We start from the raw sequence: 20286 nt of genomic DNA on the forward strand, positions 1-20286 counted from the left end.
ACTTATATAAAATAGAAATGTAAGACTGACAGATTTCTTCAGACACTGCTAGTCGACTGTGCTTTCTATTCGGCTTTGTGGAGCCATTTATTTGGAGTATTTTCCCTGGGTAATTTAATGCATGACCTGCCTTCTCTGTTCCTTGCCCAAGAGGAACATGGATAGATTTAATGGGTAAAAAATAACTTTAAAGTCATAGTCACTGTCTAGAATTAGATGAATTGTTCTTACCTCTACAAACCAATTAAACTTTTGATGGACATGATTCCCCCAAAGACCACTTGGCTTTCTGGGTCAAGGATCATTCAGTTCATATCATCGCTACTGCTGGGATGCATGTTTATGGAAACAAAACAAAACAAAACAAAAACACACAACGACACTGAGGATGCCTTTTATACTGGTAACCTCAACATTGTTGGCCCGGTGCTAATGGTGACTAAGCATAAGTTCTGTTTACCTCCTTATAACATTGATATGCATCACTCAACGAAATTCTTATTCAGAGTACTCTGCTCCACTGATTTGGATTGAGAAGGGGCTTTCAATCAAGATCCGAATACCAAATCATGAAGAGCCTATCTAAAGTCTGTCATTAGGCACTGAATTCTGAATATTCAAACTGGACCATATCTTTGGGAGACTCCAAAAACTTAAGAAACCTACTTTTGTATTTCTAGATGCTCTTAAGTAAAATCAGGGGCAATGGATTTAGCAAGTTTCATGTATAAGACCTTGATATTATTCCTTGGCCAGAGATAGCTCCTCTCTGTGTTGTTTTCATCATTATCATCATCATCCCAACAACTGTTGCCTTCAACTATAGTATTTGAAAGGAACCACCATATTTTGATAGTTTCATTGTGGACTGCAGTGGCAGTCACAATGAAAGATTGATATACACATACATACAATCATTTAGGTACCTAATAATTGCAAGTATTAGGAAACCCAGATTCAACCTGGCTCAAGCAATGAGACTATTGTCTCATATAAGAGTCTTGTTCTAATGCAGCAAAACTCTAGGGATGGTTAATTCACTAGGAACTCAGGTTCTTTACTTTTTCTTCTTTAACCTAGCTGGCTGGTTTAATTCATGGTAAACAAACAAAAAATGGCTGTATGCAAGTAAATATTCAGCAGCAGAACGGTGACAGAACCTTCCATTGTATCTGTTCTTATTCTGTAAAACCTTTCCCGAAACTCACCATTTGAATTTTCTCGGTCTTATTAGCCAGAAGTGTAACAAATGTTGTTCCCAAACCAACCACTGGCAAAGAGAATGAAACCACCAAGATTGGCTGAGACCAATCAGGATTTGCCTTTTTAATGCTTGGGCTGAGAATGTGGTTGTACAGGAAAGAATGTATACCAGAGCAATAATAGCATTTTATTATTAGAAAGAGAAAGAGGAGTAAATGATTATGGGGTAGACAAACTATAGGGTCTTCTTAGCATACAGGGACCCCTGGTGGAGAATGACAATGACTAGACTAAAGGTAACAGAAGGATGGGGGATGGAGGAGAAAAACGGAGGAGGGGAAGATAACAAGGACATAAGGGAAGAGGGACTTGATCCCTTCCTCCAGAGTATGGGCAGGACCTGTGAATATGTTGGACATGTGACTCTACCACTTACATTACACTGTATGAGAAAGGAAACTGAGTAGTCAATCTGATGATTAGTACCTTACATAATGTAAGATTCCATTCTCACTGATGGGGTAAGGATTGTCCTGTTGGCCTGGGAGCAGTAAACTTGCATGTAGTGGAAGCAGGATGGGCCATGTGGCAAGTACCTGATGTGGCTTCTAGATACTGGGAGCATCCTGAGTCTCAGTAGCATGGAAATGGGGACCTCAGTAATACAGATTCGAGGGAATGAATTCTTCCAACAACCAGTGAGCTTGAAAGAGGATGCCAAGCCTCAGATAAGATAACACTCCAGAACCAATCTAACAAAAGAGGTGAAAAACCTCTACAGTAGAAACTACGGAACACTAAAGAAAGGCATTGAAGAAGACCTTAGATGAATCAGCGGCCACCATCTTGGAGAGCTGAAGTATCCACCGCCACTCTCCGACAGACTGCAACAATAAAACAGGTCTGTGTCACTCAGCCCATCCCCCATACATCGGGGAATTCGCATAAAATCTCTCCTAGGCTTTCCGGGGGAGGGAGTATCAGAGTGAGCCTGCATAAAGACTAGGGAAAACTAGAGACACCTGACCTTCAACTCCCCCTCCCATCAGCAGCCAAAACGAAACCTGTCTAGCCAGCGCTGGGGGAGGGGCAAGCAGAAAAAATCAAAACGATAGAGTGCCAGGGATCCCAATACCCAATTGTGCGACCCCGGGGATCCGGGCTGACTGATTAGCCCGGCCTTCCCCACGGCTATAGGAGGCGGGGTGCCGCAGAGAAGTAATTAATTAGCAAGCAGGGAGAAAAGTGGCTGCAATTCTGTGGAATCCTGCTGGATGAGCCCGCACTGATCCCCAGGCTGAGTACGGGATTTCAGAGGGGGAAGGAAGCGGTACAGTTCTATCCCCCACAACGGAAACAAAACAATAGAGTGCCGGGGTCCCCAATAGACACCCTCCACACCCAACAAACGGCAGGCCCAGAGTACAGTTTGAACTGCCGAGAGCCATCACTCAGGGGAAATCTGGTCTAGCAGGAGAAACCAAGACTAGCAGGGGAAACCAGGGGACTAGAGGCCAGGCCCTCGTGACTGGGTGGCTGGAAACCGCAGGCCCGCCGGCGACAGTTCACCCACTGCCCGCATAACTGGGCGGTAGGAGAACGCCCGCCCGCCAGCTACTGACCGCAGGACTAGGTGCCTAGAGATCGCCCGCCCACCAGCAACAGCCGGCCCGCTGCCCGCGCGACTGGGCGGCTGGAGCCCACCCCCCCCCCGCCGCCGGCGAACAATCACCCGCCCGCTGCCTGAGATACTGGGTGGCTGGAGACTGCCCGCCTGCCTCGACCGGGAGCTGAAACCAAACAGAGACAGTCCAGTCACACAGCCCCAGTAGGACACCCCAGCAAGGAGCCTGGGGCCCGTCATAGCAGAGTAGTGATGTCACTGGAGCTCGGCCATCGGAATTCCTTCCCAGCAGAATCCACGTTAGCAGGCACAGTTTAACAACACAAAGAAGAAACAACAGAGTAATACAGAACCAAAACAAATCTATAGAAGAGAGCAGAAACACGGCAATTAAATAGAGCTGGAAAGTAACGTGGACAACATGAGAAAACAAGGGAAAAAAGGAGTACAAACAATGCAGGACAACTTAATTCTACAGGAGGACATAGAAACATCAGAAGCAGGGATAGGGAAAGAACTCAAGGCATACCTAACTCGAATGGGAAGGAATATTAGAGAAGACATGAGACAGCAAGTCCAAGCAATAAAAGTATATTTTGAAAATGAATTAAACAAATAAATTCAAATGGCAAAGAATGAGCTCTACCAGGAGATAGAGATCTTAAAAAAAATCAAACAATAATCCTAGAATTGCAGGAAAATATAAACCAAATTAAAAACTCAAACGAGAATATTACAAACAGACTTGATCAAGTAGAAGTCAGAACATCAGATAATGAAGACAAGGTTTATCAACTTGAAAAGAATATAGTCAACACAGAAAAGATGCTTAAATCCCATGAGCAATCTATTCAAGAGATATGGGATGTCATAAAAAAACCAAATTTGAGGGTCATCGGGATAGAAGAAGGCACATAGAATCAAACCAAAGGAATGGACAGGATATTAAATGAAATAATTCTAGAAAACTTCCCAGAGATGAAAGATGAAATGGATTGCCAAATCCTGGAAGCCTACAGGACCCCAAACATTCAAAACCATAATAGACCAACTCCAAGACATATAATTATGAAGATGGCCAACGTACAGAACAAGGAGAGAATATTAAAAGCTACGAGAGAAAGGAGGCAGATTACATTCAGGGGTAAACCAAGTAGGTTAACGACTGATTTCTCATCACAGACTTTGAAAGCGAGAAGATCCTGGAACAATGTATTTCAAACGCTAAAAAATAATGGATTCCAACCAAGAATACTGTATCCAGCAAAATTAAGCTTCAGATTTGACAATGAAATTAAAATCTTTCACGATAAACAAAAGCTAAAAGAATTCGCAGCAAGAAAACCAGCACTGCAAAGCATTTTGAGCAAAATACTACAAGAAGAGGAATTGAAAAATAGTGCCCAAAACTAACAGCAGGAGGTATCTCAGTAAAAGGGGAGGAAAATAACCAAAAAGTAAAACCAGCCAAACTAAAATAAATAAATAAAGAAGCATGACTGGAAGTACAAATCATATCTCAATTGTAACCTTAAATGTTAATGGCCTAAACTCACCAATCAAGAGACATAGGCTAGTAACCTGGATCAAAAAAACAAATCCAACAATATGCTGCCTTCAAGAGACTCGTATGATAGGAAAAGACATACACAGGCTGAAGGTAAAAGGTTGGGAAAAATCATACCACTCACATGGCCCTCGGAAGCAAGCAGGAGTGGCCATACTCATATCGAATAAAATCAACTTTAAACCTAAGTTAATCAAGAAGGATAAAGAAGGAAACTATATACTGTTAAAAGGAACCATCCACCAACAAGACATAACAATTATCAATTTGTATGCACCAAACAATGGAGCTGCAACATTCATAAAACAAACTCTCCTCAAGTTCAAGAGTCAAATAGACCACAACACAATAATTATGGGTGACTTCAACACACCGCTCTCGCCATTAGACAGATCCTCTAGACAAAAACTGAATAAAGAAACTATAGAACTCAACAGCACAATCAATAACCTAGACTTAACCGACATATATAGAATATATCAACCATCATCAAGTGGATACATGTTCTTCTCAGCAGCACATGGATCCTACTCAAAGATAGACCATATATTATGCCACAAGGCAACTCTTAGTAAGTATAAAGGCGTGGAGATAATACCATGCACGATATCTGATCACAATGGAATGAAATTGGAAATCAATGATAAAAGAAGGAAGGAAAAATCCTACATCACATGGAAAATGAACAATATGTTACTGAATGATCAATGGGTTACAGAAGACATAAAGGAGGAGATGAAAAAATTCTTAGAGACAAATGATAATACAGACACAACATACCGGAATCTATGGGACACAATGAAAGCAGTTTTAAGAGGGAAATTCATTTCTTGGAGTTCTTTCCTCAAAAAAAGAAAAAACCAACAAATAAATGAACTCACACTACACCTCAAAAGCCTAGAAAAGGAAGAGAAAAACAACAGCAAATGTAGTAGAAGACAAGAAATAATTAAAATTAGAGCAGAAATCAACGAAATTGAAACGAAGAAAAAACATTGAAAAAATTGATAAAACTAAAAGTTGGTTCTTTTAAAAAATAAACAAGATAGACAGGCCCTTAGCCATGCTAACGAAGAGAAGAAGAGAGAGAACTCAAATTACCAACATACGGGATGAAAAAGGCAATATCACAACAGACACTACAGAAATACAGAAGATAATTAGAAAGTATTTTGAAACCCTATATTCCAATAAAATAGAAGATAGTGAAGATATCGATAAATTTCTTAAGACATATGATCTGCCCAGATTGAGACAGGAAGACACACACAATTTAAACAGACCAATAACAAAGGAATAAATAGAAGAAGCCATCAAAAGACTACCAACCAAGAAAAGCCCTGGACCGGATGGGTATACAGCAGAGTTCTACAAAACCTTCAAAGAAGAATTAATACCAATACTTTTCAAGCTATTTCAAGAAATAGAAAAAGAAGGAGCTCTTCCAAATTCATTCTATGAGGCCAACATCACTCTGATCCCAAAACCAGACAAAGACACTTCAAAGAAAGAAAACTGCAGACCAATATCTCTAATGAACTTGGATGCAAAAATTCTCAATAAAATTCTGGCGAATCGAATACAAAAACATATCAAAAAACTGTGCACCATGATCAAGTAGGATTCATCCCTGGGATGCAAGGCTGGTTCAATATACGGAAATCAATAAATGCTATTCACCACATCAATAGACTTAAAGACAAGAACCATATGATCATCTCGATAGATGCAAAAAAAGCATTTGACAAAGTACATCATCCCTTTATGTTCAAAACACTAGAAAAACTAGGGATAACAGGAACTTACCTCAACATCGTAAAAGCTATATATGCTAAACCTCAGGCTAGCATCATCCTAAACGGAGAAAAACTGAAGGCATTCCCTCTAAAATCTGGAACAAGACAGGGATGCCCTCTATCACAACTTCTATTCAATTTAGTTCTTGAAGTACTAGCCAGAGCAATTAGACAGACAAAAGAAATTAAAGGCATACAAATAGGAAAAGAAGAAATTAAATTATCGCTATTTGTGGATGACATGATAATATACTTAACAGACCCAAAAGGGTCTACAAAGAAGCTGCTAGAGTTAATAAATGAATTCAGCAAAGTGGCAGGTTATAAAATCAACACGCATAAATCAAAGGCATTCCTGTATATCAGCAACAAAACCTCTGAAATGGAAATAAGGAAAACCACTCCATTCACAATATCCTCAAAGAAAATAAGATACTTGGGAATCAACCTAACAAAAGAGGTGAAAGATTTATACAATGAAAACTACAGAACCCTAAAGAGAGAGATAGAAGAAGATCTCAGAAGATGGAAAAATGTACCCTGTTCATGGATAGGCAGAACTAACATCATCAAAATGGCGATATTACCCAAGTTCTCTATAGGTTTAATGCGATGCCAATCAAAATCCCAACGGCATTTCTTATAGAAATAGATAAAGCAATCATGAAATTCATATGGAAAAACAAAAGACCCAGAATAGCAAAAGCAATTCTAAGCAGGAAGTGTGAATCTGGAGGTATAGCAGTAGTAACAAAAACAGCATGGTACTTGTACCAAAACAGGCAGGTGGACCAATGGTACAGAATAGAGGACACAGAGACTAATCCACAAAGTTATAACTATCTTATATTTGATAAAGGGGCTAAAAACATGCAATGGAGGAAGGATAGCATCTTCAACAAATGGTGCTAGGAAAATTGGAAATCCATATGCAACAAAATGAAATTGAATCCTTTTCTCTCACCATCCACAAAAGTTAACTCAAAATGGATCAAGGAGCTAGATATCAAATCAGAGACGCTGCGTCTGATAGAAGAAAAAGTTGGCTCCGATCTACATATAGTGGGGTCGGGCTCCAAATTCCTGAATAGGACGCCCATAGCCCAAGAGTTAATAACAAGAATAAACAAATGGGACTTACTTAAACTAAAAAGTTTTTTCTCAGCAAGAGAAACAGTAAAAGAGGTAAATAGAGAGCCTACATCCTGGGAACAAATTTTTACCCCTCACACCTCAGAAAGAGCCCTAATATCCAGAATGTACAAAGAACTCAAAAAATTAAACAATAAGATAACAAATAACCCAATCAACAAATGGGCCAAGGACCTGAACAGACACTTCTCAGAGGTGGACATAAAATCAATCAACAAGTACATGAAAAAATGCTCACCATCTCTAGCAATCAGAGAAATGAAAATCAAAACCACCCTAAGATACCATCTCACTCCAGTAAGATTGGCAGCCATTATGAAGTCAAACAACAGTAAGTGTTGGCAGGGATGTGGGGGAAAGGGTACACTTATATACTGCTGGTGGGACTGCAAAATGGTGAGGCCAATTTGGAAAGCAGTATGGAGATTCCTGGGAAAGCTGGGAATGGATCCACCATTTGACCCAGCTATCGCCCTTCTCGGACTATTCCCTGAGGACCTTAAAAGAGCACACTATAGGGATACAGCCACATCAATGATTATAGCGGGGCTGGGGATGTGGCTCAAGTGGTAGCGCGCTCGCCTGGCATGCGTGCAGCCCGGGTTCGATCCTCAGCACCACATACCAACAAAGATGTTGTGTCCGCCGAGAACTAAAAAATAAATATTTAAAAAAAAATTCTCTCTCTCTCTCTCTCTCTCTCTCTCTCTCTCTCTCTCTCTCTCCTCTCTCAGTCTCTCTAAAAAAATGATTATAGCGGCACAATTCACAATAGCTAGACTGTGGAACCAACCTAGATGCCCTTCAATAGATGAATGGATAAAAAAATGTGGCATCTATACACAATGGAGTATTATGCAGCACTAAGAAATGACAAAATCATAGAATTTGCAGGGAAATGGATGGCATTAGAGCAGATTATGCTAAGTGAAGCTAGCCAAGCCCTAAAAAACAAATGCCAAATGTCTTCTTTGATATAAAGAGAGCAACTAAGATCAGAACAGGAAGGAAGAGCATGAGGAAAAGACTAACAGTAAACAAAGACGAATGGGGGGAGAGAAAGGGAGAGAGAAGGGAAAGCATATGGAAATGGTAGGAGACCTTCAATGATACACAAAATTATAAGAGGTTATGAGGGGCAAGGGGGAGGGGGAAAAGGGGAGAGAATTGAACAACAGCAGAGGAGGTAGAGAGGGAAGATGGGAGGGGAAGGGAGGGGAGGGGGGATAGTAGGGGATAGGAAAGGTAGCAGAATACAACAATCACTAGTATGCCATTATGTAATAATGTGAGTGTGTAACAGATGTGATTCTGCAATCTGTATTTGGGGTAAAAATGGGAGTTCAAAACCCAATTGATTCTAATGTATGAAAGATGATATATCATGAGCTCTGTAATGTTTTGAACAATCAATAAAAAAAATAAAAAATATAAAAACGAAAATAAAATAAAATAAAATAAAATAAAATTATCCAACCAAAAAAAAAAATAAGAAGACCTTAGATGATAGAAAGATCTCCCATGTTCTTGAGGAGGCAGAATTAATATCATCAAAATGGCCATACTACTAAAAGTGCTACATAGATTTAATGCAATTCCTATTAATATTCCAATGATGTTCTTCATGGAAATATAAAAAGGTAGTCAAGAAATTCATTTGGAAAAATCAGAGACTTAAAATAGCCAAAGCAATCCTTAACAAGAAGAGTGAAGCAGGAGGCATCACAATAGCAGATGTTAAACTATATCACAGAGCTAGAGTAACAAAAACCGCATGGCATTGGTACCAAAATAAACATGTAGACCAATGGTACAGAATAAAAGACACAGAGACAAACCCACATAAATGCAGTTATCTCATACTAGACAAAGGTGCCATAAACATACATTGGAGAAAAGATAGCTTCTTCAAAAATGGTGCTGGGAAAACTGGAAATTGATATGTAGCAGAAGGAAATTAAACCTCTATCTCTCACCTTATACAAAGCTCAACTCAAAGTGGATCAACGATCTAGGCATTAGACCAGAGACCCCATGCCTATAAAAGAAAATGCAGGCCCAACTTTCCATCATACCAACTTAGGAACTGACTTCTATAACAAGCCTCCTAAAGCACAAGAAGTAAAATGAACAAGCAATAAATGTGATAGTATCAACTGAAAAGCTTCTTCACAGTGAAGGAAACAATCAAAAATGTAAAGAAAGAGAACAGGAGAATAGGAGAAAATTTTTGCCATCTGTATCTCCAAGCATTAATCTCCAGAATATATAAATAACTCAAAAGCCTAAAAACCAAAATACCAAATAACCCAGTCAATAAATGGGCAAAGGAACTGAATAGGCACGTCAGAGAAGAAGATACACATTGAATCGACAAATATATGAAAAAATGTTCAACATCTCCAGCAATTTGAGAAATGCAAACTAAAACTACACTGAGATTTCAACTCATTCTAGTCACAAAGGCAATTATCAATAATACAAGTAAAAATAAATGTTGGTGAGGATGTGAGGGAAAAGGTACACTCATACATTGCTAGTGGGACTGTAGATTGGTGCAACCTCTCTGGAAAGCAGTATGAAGAATCCTCAGAAAACCTGGAATGGAACCACCATTTGATTCAGTTATCCCACTCCTCAGCATATACCCAAATGACTTAAAATCAGCATACTCTAGTGATGCAGCTACATCCATATTTATAGCATCTCAAATCATAATAGCTAAGCTATGGAGCCAGAGGTGCCCTTCAACAGTTGAACAGATAAAGAAATGTATTCTATATACACAATGGAATATTTCTCAGCAATAAAAAAGAATTACTATGTCTTTTGATGGTAAATGGATGGAACTGGAGACTATGATAAGTGAAATAAGCCTACCTCCCCAAACCAAAGGCCAAATGTTCTCTCTGATATGAGAATATTAACACATAATAAGGGGGAGGGGAAGGACAGAAGTTCATTGGCAAAGGAGAATAAAGGGAAGGGGGTATAGGAACAGGAAAGAGAGTAGAATGAATTGGACATAACTTTCCTATGCTCATATATGAATACACAATTAGTGAAACTCCACATCATACACAACCACAAGAATGGGATAGCAATCAGAATAATACTCCATGTTTGTAAAATATGTCAAAATATACCCTATTATCATGTATATCTAAAAAGAACAAATACAAAAAAGAAAAAAATGGAGAGATTTAAACTCTGGTTGATATCTTGATTTCATCCTAGTAAGATGCTAAGCTGAGGGCCAGATTCCTGGCTCATAGAAACTATAACATAATAAATATGTGTTGTTTACAGCGGATTAATTTGTGGCATTATATTGCATGGCAAAAGTCTAATACAACCATTTTGGACTGTTGGATGAGTGAGAAATAGATTTCTTTGTGTTAAATCACTGAACTTTGGGGCTTTATAAGCTTCTAGTGTTACCCAAACTAACTACAGTGTGAGTAACAAGGTGACTCATTTAAAGGCATTTGGGTTCCATCAAATATGCAGAGACTGCCCAACCTGGATACCTTGCTGTGAAGATGGCGTCCTGGGGCTGGCCTGCATTATAGCTGCACCTGCTAATAAGGATTCCAAACAACTCTGACAGATTAGTCATCACCCCCAAATTGTAACACTTCTCATTTGTGGTCTGTTCCAATTAATTAGAATCTGGGCCAGACACATATAACATGATACCTCTGAGAATCATCAGAACTATCTGTTACATTTATGCAGCAGGTAAGGCCTGGTATTTCTGGCAGGTGCTTAGGGCTTTCATTATTTTTTTTTTTTTGTAAGTAAAACAGGCCCACTAACATCTAGTGGGACATAATTCAACCTTTTCCAGCCTTAAAATGTTATATAACTGAATAGACTTAATGGTCCAGTTTGAGTGAGCATATAGTATGTGCCAGGTACTGGGCTAGCAGTCAATATGTGCTTTCTCAATTAATATTACTATTACTCTGAAAAAGAAATAATATAAATCCCATTTACTAATGAGGCACCTGAGCTTAGCTAATGAGGTTAAACAATGTGCTTAAGATCATAACTTCTTTTTTTTTTTTTGAGAGAGAGAGAGAGAGAGAGAGAGAGAGAGAGAGAGAGAGAGAGAGAGAGAGAATCTTAATATTTATTTTTTAGTTTTCGGCAGACACACCTTTATTTGTATGTGGTGCTGAGGATCGAACCCAGGCTGCATGCATGCCAGGCGAGCGCAATACCGCTTGAGCCACATCCCCAGCCCAAGATCATAACTTCTGATTGGCAGAGCCAAGAACTAAATCCATCTCCTCATGTCTTATTTATTCACGTATGAATTCTTTGCTCATTTATCCAAAATTCAACTTCCAGGTATCAGTTATAAAATGATGTATATGATAATACAGCAGAGGTTGGTAAACTTTTTGTGTAAAAAAGCCAGATAAGAACTATTTTAAGCTTTGATAGCTATATGGTCTCTGTCAAAATTACACAAATCTGTATTATAGTATGAAAATGGCCATAGACAATAAGTAAATGAATGAACATGGCTGTGTTGCAATAAAACTTTATTTACACTAGGCATGGTGGCACACACTTGTAATCCCAGCAACTTGGGAGGCTGAGGCAGGAGGATTACAAGTTCAAGACCAGCCTTGGCAACTTACTTAGTGACTTAGCCTAAGCAACTTAGCAAGACCCTGTCTCAAAATATAAAAAATAAAAAGGGCTGGGGATGTGGCTTAGTGGTTAAGTGCCCCAAGTTCAATCCCTAAGCACAAACACACACACACACACACACAAAAATAGTCTGACATACTGGTAAGAAGGGATCTGTACACAAGGGGCACAGAGAAGAATCACACAGCAAAAGTTGTGAACAGCCTAGAATACCTGCCTTATTCTCCCTCTGCTGGAGACTCGGTGGGATGACCTAAGCAGGTATTCACCCAGCCTGCCAGGCAGGAAGGCTGGTGGTTGAGGAAGAAGGCTTTTGAAACAAAGCTGTGTTTTAAAGCACCATGCCAGTAGAGGTGAGAAGTAGTAGTAGCAGTGGGGAAGAGTCTTCTGTTCAGAAGGAAAGAGCCAGGGCAGAGATATGGAAGTGAGATCACATGATGGGCTCAGGAGACTGTGTGTAGTTCACAGTTGCTGGAGTGTGATCTGTGATTGAGAATTGGCTGGATATGAGGTTGACATGAAGGCAAGGGCTAGATCGTGCCAGCCTTCAAAGAGCAAGCAGTTTTACATCTGGGGATGGAGTAACAGCCTGAGGCAGCCCTTGTGGTAGTGGGAGTCTTCTTCACCTTGTGACCATGAAGTTGGAGGTTCATACCTGTAGCAGCTTCCACTACAGAGGGCCATAGGGAGTCTCTGGCCTCAGTGAGTCACCAGGCAGAGGAAATTAGCAGACCACAGAATGGAAAGACGCATGGTTGTCAGACCTCAAGGTTTGGGAGGACACAGGGAAGACTGGGGGACTAGGGAATCTGGCACAGCAAGATGGGTACCAAGCTACCATAAGAAGATGGAGCTGGAAGAGGATGGAGATGAAGTTGGAAGAGGTCTGGGGACTTGGGGTCTTGCTCTTGGTGTTACACAAGGTTGACACTGAGGTGAAGCTGATAACTTGGGGTAAGTTGCTTTCCCAGTGAGGGTCTGATGGGACCTCAATCAGAGTTGGGAACCTGACAACTTGCTCTACTGGTGGCCTCCCATGTGACAGAGTGGCTTCACCAGACCAGTCATAGTTAAATGTAGAAGCATGTTAAGGGTTAAGAGGGAGTCTCCTAGCTCCAGCTTCCAGCCACCTAGGTTTACCTAAGAGGCGAGAGAGAGAAAGAGAGAGAGAGAGAGAGAGAGAGAGAGAGAGAGAGAGAGAGAGAGAGAGAGAGAGAACACGCCAGGGAGTGGACTTTTATTAGGGAACTAGAAATTCTGGAGAAAATCCCATCCAATGAAGATTAAGGAGGGCAGCATCCCAAGGTCAGGGGCCACGATTGGGTCTTCGGGGCAGTGGCCAGATACGCCTCTGCATGGACAAGCCCTCAGACCTGGAGAAGGGTGGGGAAAGCTCTGACACAGCTGTGTCTAAGTGCCTCTCACCCAGCCAGGGAGGTAACTCAAATCACATGGGAGGATGGCCTCCCACAAAGGAGGAGTGTTGGAGTTTGGGACTGTGGACCAGGACATATAAGAAAGGAAGGGACTCCTCTGTGATCCTCTGCTGGCCCCAGGATCTTCTGAAGCCAATTAGCAGCTTGGAATGCTGATATTCTTTTTTATTTCACAGTTTTAAAAATAAACAAGTAACGTGTATCTTACAAATTTCAGATAACTGATATATTTGTAATGAATAAAGGAAATAAATGAATGTTGTCAATCTTTGTACTCAACACACAAACAACAATTGGTGCCAGTTTGTGTATATAATTTAAGAGTGATTTCTGTAAATTTCCTTACATTTCTTCATTTAAATTTTTTTATGTATCTAGAGATCAGTTGATCTATTTATATACCTACACTTATATACTTGACATAATTGATTATACACATTTTATCCTGTGACTTGCTTTACATGTCAGCTTATAAGGATATACCTAAAATTTTTTAGTAATGTATTCCTATGCTATGGATATAATGTATTACATTTAATCACTGTGATATTGATAAATATTTGAAGCTATCCTAATTTTTGCACTGCTGCAATGAACACTATCCTACACATATTCATATTCAGGTATACTTAATGAGATTAATATAATTAATATTTGGGATGCTACTATGGACTGGGCCTTATGCCACGGGCTTTACATGTGTCATCTCATTTATTTACCACAATAACCTTTTAAAGTAGATTTCAGAAACCTGTCATTAATTCCCTCAGAAGGATGGTGGTATCAACTTGCTAATTTTTAATAAAAGCCCCATTGGTATATGATTGGAATCAACTGGAGTTCACACATTTATTCATAGTAGATTAACATCTTTGCATTTCTGAGTCTTCTCATTTAAAAATGTCATGTCTTTCCATTTGTTTAGATATTTTTATTTGTATTTCCATAATGTTTGCATGTGTTTTCTCTAGGGCCTACATATTTCTTATTGAAGATCTCAGGTGTTATTGTTGGTGTGAGGAACACTCATGGAGTTTCTGTTTTGCATTTTGAACTTACAGAATTGTCTTAGTACTAATAAAAGTTTTAAATTTATTTTAAACAGGCTTTCATATCATCTGCTCATTATGACAATTTTGTCTCTCTTTGCAATGTACACTCTTGCTTCCTTTTCCCATCCTGGAACTTTCAGAATCATGTTGGACAACACAGTCAAGAGTGTCCTTCTTTGTCTCATTTCTCATGATTTACTGCTACATGAGGTGGTTGCTATAGTTTTCTGGTGAACATCCTTCAATGAGTAAATAAATCCTAGTTTATTGGGAATCTTTTTGATAATCAGGAATTCTAATGGATTCTTCACCCGTGCAGCAAGGTAATTTTCTCCTATTTTTTAAATCAAAGTGGGGGATTGCATACATTTTTTTTTAAATGCTGAGCAGTCCTTTCTTTTTTATAGGTTCAGTCTCCTTAGTTCTGAGACCAAGGAGACATATTTTTTAATATACTGGTGACTACTGAATGCTTTTTCCAGCGTTTAATTTGTACCTATGTTCTTTTGGAAGACATATTGATGACTGTCCTTTTCAGTCATCCAAACGACTTGATATTGGATTCCAGGCTGAATATACTTTCTTTTCAGAATCTGAAACCCTGGTGCCCTTGACTTTGAATCTCAGTCTGATGCCTTCTCCTTCTTGTTATGAGAAGGTCATTTGATAGTTTTTGGAAATTTTTTTTTTTTTTTAAATTTAGGGATTTTTTTCTTTATGTTGTAGTTTACAAATTCTGCAAATTCTGCATGCACAATCCTTTCAATTTTCTTTTTTTTTATTTTTCATATGTTATGTTTACATTTTTGCTTTTTATTTTTTTATTGCTCAGAACTTATTAGGCCCCTATAATGTAAACATAAATCCAATATTTTTCTATTTTCTTTTGCCTTTACATTTTTTTCCTTAATTTTTTTCTTCTTCTTCTTTTCATTAATATCTTTTCATCTCTATGTTAGCCATTCTATCCTAGTGGAGATGGCTGGTTGACCTGTCATCTCAATATCTCTAGACTTCTCTTATAAATTGCCTCAACTTTTCATTATCTTTTGGGAGACTTCCCCACTTTATTGATCTCTTCATTGATTCAGTCTTCAGATTTGCCAAATTCCATTTTTCAGACACTGTACTATTTTTTAATAACAATATTTATTAGTTGGTTTACTTATTTATTTTAATTGACACATGAAAATTAGATAGAAAGCTTATTTTTCTAAAAATTCATAATAGTCATTGATTGCTCTTTTTGTTAAAAAAATAGAAACCAGCTCTTCTGAAATGGTCACATGCTTGAATCTGTGAAGATAACCAACTAGAACGTCTTTGAGGTTGGTCATAGATCCTTGTGCTATCTCTCATTTCTCTAGATTGCTTGGAGTGTGTATATTAACCCCTTTTGTCCAGGCTTCAATTGTTTGTTCATATTTAAGGGTAAAGAACTGACTGGATCACATCAGTATCCAAGGCCAGGTTCCTTTGCAGACAAGGCTCTGAGTAGAATCCATTCGAGCTGAGAAAGCCAAGCAGACAAGCAGACTTTGCTTTGTGGTATGTGGTTGGGATGGAGCAGGCAGAACGAAGACCCCCCAACAAATGCCAATGCGTGGAGGGGTATGCTCTGGGGTTTGGATGCTTTCATTCATTCTCACTGGCATTCTTGGGTAGAGCTGTGTTCTATTTATTATTATTATTTTCTTGATGCATTGACTTATGAAATCTGTAATTATCTTGGGCTCTGTTCCTCTATCTGGCCCCTGAATCTCTTCTGGGTGACACGTAGGCTAATGTTATAGGTTCTTTAGGAAGAAATTCTGAGGCTTTAGTTGTGGGCAGGTTCGTGACTGCTATTAGCATCTTGCTATCTATAAAGTTGGTATAAAAACAAGACCTACTTAGGAGGATTATGAGGATTAAAGAAAATAAGCTTGTCAGGCGGAATGTAGTAATCGGACAGTGCATGCCAACTTTACTTCTTCCTGCCCTATCTTCTTTTCCTCTTCCCCCCTTCCTTTTTCTTTCTCCCCCTGCTATTGTTCTATGTTTACCTTTTATTTTTATTGCAATTATTATTCTATCAGGATTGGATCATCTACTAATTCTTTTATTTGTAAAACATTGTTTTTTTTATGGAATGTTGACTCTTTCCTTGACCTTGTAGGGGATACAATTAGAGAACAGATAAAAAATGCTTTCCCCATAAATTGTTACTGCTTCATGAGTGTGGATGTGGAAAAGTTATAAAAACATGCAAAGAAACAGGGACCGAGTCAGAAACAAATCTCAGTATAGACACATATCAGCCATATAGTCTACACTGTGGGCAACTGGCTTTAATTTCCTGAGGCTCTGCCTCAGTAGTTTGCTTGTCTATAAATAAAATGATGGACCTAAATCACCTTGTGTAGCATGTCCAATGAAATGTCCATCCTCTCTTGCCTTCCCCTTCTCTTGCTCTGTGAACTCTGCAATGGGAATCATATCACAGGGCTGTTGCACAGGGCCCTGCACTCAGATGAATTTAGTTTAATGCTTATTGCTCTCATGCCTTGAAATTCTTAGAAATGTTTGAACAGATGGGAATAAAGAGGAACAGTGGAATGAAAATGACCAAATTATGCTATGTACATATTTGAATATACCACAGTGAATTTCACCTTTAGGTATATTTATAAAGCGCTAATTTTTTTAAAAAAAGCTAGAAATAAATAGAAGGAAGACCAGTAGAGTAGAGGCAGGGAAACAGGGGAGGAAAAGGGGAAGGATTGGAGACCACAGGAGAGCAAATTATATTCCATGCTTGTATGATTGTGTCAAAATGAACACCCAAATTATATATAACTACAATGTATTAATAAACACATGAAAAAAAAATTTTGAACAAGAAGTTTTTATTTCCTTGTTCATGGGATCCCGCAAATTATGTATCTGGCTCTGCATGCTGTTATCCACTTCCCTGAAGAATTCATATTTCTGTCTTCTGAGCAGACAGGGAGGAAGTGGGTTCCCAGGTGTCTGAGGCAGCTCCTGCGGGATCCCAAGACCATTCCTGGCTGCAGTTCTCCCTACATCATTCCTGCCTGAGCTCCTCAAGCAGCTGGCACAGGCTTCCTGGGATTCCCTGAAGCTTTTCTAACCACAGCTGCAATTTGACACAATTACTATATATATATATATTTTTAAAAAAATTCAGGTCCTTAAAGGTAGCTTTTTGCAAGGTTTTTGGAAAGATAGCAACTTGTGGCCTTTATGTTAATGACTTTGAAAAGAATGAGCCTAAGAAAACCTCTAGGAATATGCTGCAAAAGGCTGGCTCATGCTGTAGATGGACCAGAGTGTGTCCTTGAATGTGAGATCCCTGCCGAGGAAATGCATGGCTGGGAGGTTCCTTTTGTCTTCTTCCATTGGGCATCTGTTCCTCTATTTCCAAAAAGGATGGATAACTGGTTTCTAAAGCCAATAGAACTCCAAAATGTAGAGAAAGTTAGAGGTTCAACTACCTAGTAGTTTCAAAATGAACACAAAATAAAATGTTGCTTAGAGTTTGAGTGAGTTACTCTCAGTCAATGAAGTTGAACTCTTTTGCCTTCTTTAATCAAACCCACAGCTGGGGAAGGAAGCATAGGTCATGGGAGGCTAGGCCAACTCAGCATGGACCTGGCCAGTTAAATGAATTCTGTCCATCTGTGGGTGGCAGATGCTATAGCCAAAGCCCTTACATATCAAAGGAATGTCCGAAGACCAGTTTGGGTCAAGAGAACACCTGTGTGTAATTATGGCCAAAGCAATAAAGTAATAGAATGAGTACCATGTATTTGCATGCAGGGTAGATATTTACTTCCATGGTAGTGGTTCTCAAAATATGGTATTGGTTTGAATCTGAGGTATCCCTCAAAAGCTCATGAGACAATATAACAATGGGTAAAATGATTAGATTGCAAAAGTTGTAACCGAATCAGTTGGTTAATCCATTTTATGGATTAACAACTTGAATGGGTGACAACTATAAACAGGTAGGGTATGGGTGGAGGAAGTAGGTCACTAGGGGTGTGCCTCAGTCTCTCTCTGCTTCCTGGCTGCCATGAGCTGAGCAGCTATCTCCTGCCACACCTTTTTGCCACGAGATTCTGCCTCATCTAGAGCCCAGAGAAATGGAGTTGGCCAAAGTGGACTGAGACCTTTGAAACCCTAAATTCAAAATAAACTTTTCTCTCCCTAAGTTTTTCTTGTCAGATATTTTGGTCACAGATGAAAAGTTGATCACAAATGTGGTTTGTATACTGACTGCATGATCACCAGAACTTTGAAGAACTACAAAAATCTCAGGCCCTCATAAGATCTACCAGATCAGAAACTCTGGAAACCAGGCCCTTCAATCTGTGTTTTAATAATCCCTTCAGGTAATTTTGATGCACAATTTTTTGTAGTCCGAAAATGTTGTGTGGCATATTTTTTTTAAGAGAGAGAGAGAGAGAGAGAGAGAGAGAGAGAGAGAGAGAGAGAGAGAATTTTTTAATATTTATTTATTTTTTATTTTTTTGGTTTTCAGTGGACACAACATCTTTGTTTGTATGTGGTGCTGAGGTTTGAACCCGGGCCACACGGATGCCAGGCGAGAGTGCTACTGCTTGAGCCACATCCCCAGCCCCTTGTGTGGCATATTTTGAAGGTTATTATAAGGCTTCCTAACCAACTTACATGTCTAAATGGTCTGTACCGTGACTCTGGGTTACAATATATGTTGTGTAATTGGGGCTCGGTTTCCTAAAATCAAGGAGTTGTCTGTGATAATATTTAATGTTCCTTTTACATTATATACTTGTTGAATTAGGATTCAGAACCACTTATTAATATTCATAAGTAGTTACATGCCTCACAGACAGTCATTTGACAGTAGATGAGAAGTTATTACACATTAACATTCTTATTGCACATTATTTCTCTGTAAATTCATGTATCTACCCTCTATCTGAATCTGGAACGTGGTGGCCTAGGTTTAAAAGTCAGACAACTTAAATTTGAAATGTACTAGTTACTTATCATGAGTCACTCTGGGAAACTGCATCTCTTCCAGGAGATGATTCAATGAAAATAAAGTGTTTGCTACTGGGTCTGGAACAGGAGAGCTTCCTAAGGACAGTCACTATTACTTTACTACTTCACTGCTTTAGACCTGAGCATCACCTACATCCCCGCCCCCCCCACACACACCATAAGCACATTAGTCCTCTCCTTTCTCTCATCCACTCCCCTGAGCTTCCCAGCACTTGAGCATTAGCACCTCTGTTTTGCAAAGGGCTGGTTGAGGTATAGCTGTTAAACGTTAGCCAGAACCCTAATGGTACAATGTAGGGGGACTCCAGGTCTGGGGTTTGGTTTGTGCATGACTTCAGAGTCAGTCAGGAGAACCTTCCTATAAAGCCTGTGAATGTATGTGAGTCAATTTAGTTAAGATCTTTCCAAGAGCCCTGGGTAGGGTACCCACAGTCATGCGCTTCTTATGAATTCAATTATTCTATATAAAAGGGGGGCCATATTAGCAGACCAGATCACTCATCATGTCTAGCATGAACAAGCAGCAGAGTCCTCTGTCCTCTGACCATTGCACCTCTTTAAACTGGTCAAGTGAAATCTTCCTAAGTACCATCTTTGGGGTGTCCCCCAAAGATTCCTACCACTCCATTTCTGCTTTGTGACTCAGTGACATGTTAGGCAGTAAGTAGACTGTTCCCAAGGCCAATAGCCCTTACATTCTTACATCAGGTGTCTATCAACCTGTTTTCAAAGTAAACAT

The 20286-nt window shown here is 39.3% G+C and overlaps 1 protein-coding gene across 4 annotated transcripts in view; it reads right to left on the reverse strand.

Annotated features, from left to right (window-relative positions):
• STAC (SH3 and cysteine rich domain) overlaps positions 1-20286 on the reverse strand; it is a 150137-nt gene that overhangs the window by 110273 nt on the left and 19578 nt on the right. The window contains exon 1 of one of the 4 annotated variants that reach the window (XM_081286508.1): positions 2025-2054. The exons of the other annotated variants lie outside the window; for them this stretch is intronic. The gene's annotated coding sequence lies outside the window, so the exon portion shown is untranslated. Of the gene's footprint in view, positions 1-2024; positions 2055-20286 lie in introns of those variants that run through there. 4 annotated transcript variants of the gene reach the window in all.

The sequence above is a fragment of the Spermophilus citellus genome (assembly GCF_964194105.1).
Source record: "Spermophilus citellus genome assembly, chromosome: 3".
Taxonomy (NCBI): Eukaryota; Metazoa; Chordata; class Mammalia; order Rodentia; family Sciuridae; genus Spermophilus; species Spermophilus citellus.